Genomic DNA, 3,147 nt, shown 5'->3' with positions numbered 1-3,147 from the left:
GAAGACATTTTCTCTGTGAATTGTTTCTCGTGAAGGTAAAAGGTTTCTGTACTTGGATTAATCACTCAGGATTCTGTATGTTTCATGATGGTCCAAACCAACACAAAAGCAAACTTTCTAAAAACAGTGAAAATTTGCTTCCTGCTTATGAATTTAAGTTTACTAACCATTTGTCAGTTGTCATAGCACTGGGCTCTCCTTAATATTTCAAATGAAGATGGAGCCAACAATCTCAAATAATAAACAACAAGCAAGAAGACATGCAAATTAACAGTCTACTTTTTCATACAGAAGTAAATACCTGTTTTATTACGCTTCAGGATGAAAAATGAACGTGAATAAGACCAAACTTAATGATGTTTTGGGTATTAATGAAATCAGTTTCACAGTTTTGCAGTAGAGGCACAGTGCTTAGATTTATTCATACCTGGAATATGTTTTTTAATCAAGATTAGGAAAACTTGGGCTTAACTTATCTTTTCCAAATGTTTAGTTTAAGTCTAGATAAATATTACTCATAAAAACCATAGTTGATTTTCTAAATCGTTTTGTAAATAAACATGATCTTTGATCCTATGGGTAAAGTAATAGAGGCCTAACATTTAATTACTTGTTTGAATTTACTTTATAGTCATTCAGACCATACAGCAGGAAATGCACAGCTGAACAAAACTGCGTTTCTCCCAGTTTGATGTATGACAGTAGATATATGACAAGTGAACGCTATACAACATCAGACAGGCAGCATATGGACGGTATAGACAGACAGAGTAGATGTACAGTCTAACAGACACAAAAATGTACATTATATTTTACAAAATTATTGCAGTGCGTTTGTTTGTTTGCTTGTTTGTTTTATTACTGCTTCTCTAAAAGTTGTTTCTTGTACTGAACAATGAACTTTATGCATCCCTGTAAGTAAATGCTCCTTTCGCCTGTCCCAGCAGTTGGAGGTTAAGGAACCTTGTTCAAGTTCACAACGACAGCATCAGTCTCCTGGTCCCACGACCCAGACCGGCGACATTCTGATCATGGGCACAGAGTCCAAACTCGCTGAGCTACACATCACCCTCCCTGTATAAGCAAATAGTCCCAGGCTGCTTTATCCACAGAGATACCATCACAATCAACCAGATTTAATGCGGCTGTAAACTGCTAATGGGAAATTCTCTTTCATTTTACTAATAGAACTTGTGTCAAGCATTGATATGAACATTAAGTCCCGTGAGCTTATTTTTAATGCTCCTGGAAACCATTGTTTAGTTAGCATGTGTTAAGGAGTCATAACATCATGCTACCTAATTATGTCAGTTATTAAACATATTCATATCCATATTCCAACTCACAACTACTAGGGTCGTGTGCCAATTGAATTGAGAACGGCTCTGAAATTCCAATTCAATTTATGTATTTCAGAATCAGAATCTTTATTATCATTGCAAAATGATTTTGAACTAAAAATTCGAATTAAAAAGCTAAATTTCTAAATTCAATATATGAAAAAAATTAAATAAATATACGTATATATCTACCGTGCTGTGACGCCCGCTCCGTCCGCTCCTCGTGTGTGCCACGCCCCCTAATTACCCACGTGTGATTTCCTGATCGTGCCCAGTCGTGTCTTGTTTCCTGCTGCCTTGTTTCATGTATTTAAGTTCCTGATTTGTACTAACCCGTGTCTGTCATTGATGTAAGTCGGCGTTACATGTCTCCTGCTCCCAGTCTGTTGATTAAACCCTCGTTAATCCCCGTATTCCGCTTGCCTGCATCTTGCTTACCCGCTCTGCCCGCTATCGTCGAACGCTTCGCGTGACAGAATGACAGACCGCAAGAAAAGCAAGCGGGCAAGAAGGCTTCGGAAAGAGCCGGAGATCCAGCTTGGAGCCTGCACGCTAGCCAGGCTATGGCTCCCGTCTGAGGACGAGGAGGAGGCACCCCTCCTTCTCGCGGACTACGCCCGGAGAAGACCAGTCCTCTTACCACCCCTGGAGCAGTACTATTATCGGCCGGAACGCCTGGACAATTGGGGGGGAATCCGGAAGGGTAGAGACGCCATCTCGCGTGTGCCCCGCATGCCGGCTAGGGCCACCTCCATCATGCCTGAACCGGACGATCCTGCCCCATGTCCAGTGGCAGCCACCCCGGAGGTGTACACCACGCCTCTCCCAGGGAGGAAGGCTGCCCTGGCGAACCAGTTTTTTACCCTCCAGGGTTTATTCATAAGGGTAATGGAACGGCCGACAGCCCCAGGAGACCGGAGGATTGAGGCGCTCGTTGCGCGTTTGAGGCGAGGCTTTGACGCGTTTACGCCCGCCTCTGGTCCGGAAGTACTCGAGGGCTTGGCGGAGGACCTCCGACAGCTGCTCCTGCTCCAGAGCGCGGCGGACCCCGCTCCCGTGCAGCCGCCATTGCCGGCGGACCCCGCTCCCGTGCAGCCGCCATTGCCGGCGGACCCCGCTCCCGTGCAGCCGCCTGGACAGCCGCCTTTGCCTGCTGCAGCTCCAGGGCAGGCGCCCCCACTGCAGCCACCTCCTGTTCCTGACCGCGCTGCAGCCGCCTGCTGCAGTTCCTGCAGAGGCGCCCCCACTGCAGCCGCCTGCTGCAGTTCCTGCAGAGGCGCCCCCACTGCAGCCGCCTGCTGCAGTTCCTGTTCCTGACCGCGCTCCAGTTCCTGCAGAGGCGCCCCCACTGCAGCCACCTGCAGCTCCCGGGCTGGCGCCCCGAGTCCTGACCGCGCCCCGAGTCCTGACCGCGCTCCTGTCCCTTCTCCCCCTGTGACTGTTTCTCCCTCGCCCCGGCGAACTCGACCCCGACCTGGGGTCATGTCTGTGTCCCGTAAAGGGAGGGGATAGACGCAGGGCTGGGGTCCCGCCCGCCCTGCCCCCTGGCTCGCCCTGCCTCGCCTGCGCTGGGGCTCGGTTGGTGCCTGCGGGTCCTGGCCCTCTGGGTCGGCTGTCGCCTGCGGGTCCCTCTCCGGTGCCTCGTCGCCCTGCCTCGCTCCCCTCTCTGGGTCCTGGTCGGTCGCCTGCGGGGCCGCTACCTCCGGCCCTCCCCCGGACATCGCCGCCTGCTGCGGCTCCCCCCTCCTCTGGGCCTTCGCCGTGGGCCCCTCCTGCTCCCTCGTCCCCTTCCCCGGTGCTCCCTCCC

This window comes from Brienomyrus brachyistius, chromosome 5, assembly GCF_023856365.1.
Source record: "Brienomyrus brachyistius isolate T26 chromosome 5, BBRACH_0.4, whole genome shotgun sequence".
Classification (NCBI taxonomy): Eukaryota; Metazoa; Chordata; class Actinopteri; order Osteoglossiformes; family Mormyridae; genus Brienomyrus; species Brienomyrus brachyistius.
This window is presented reverse-complemented; position numbering follows the sequence as displayed.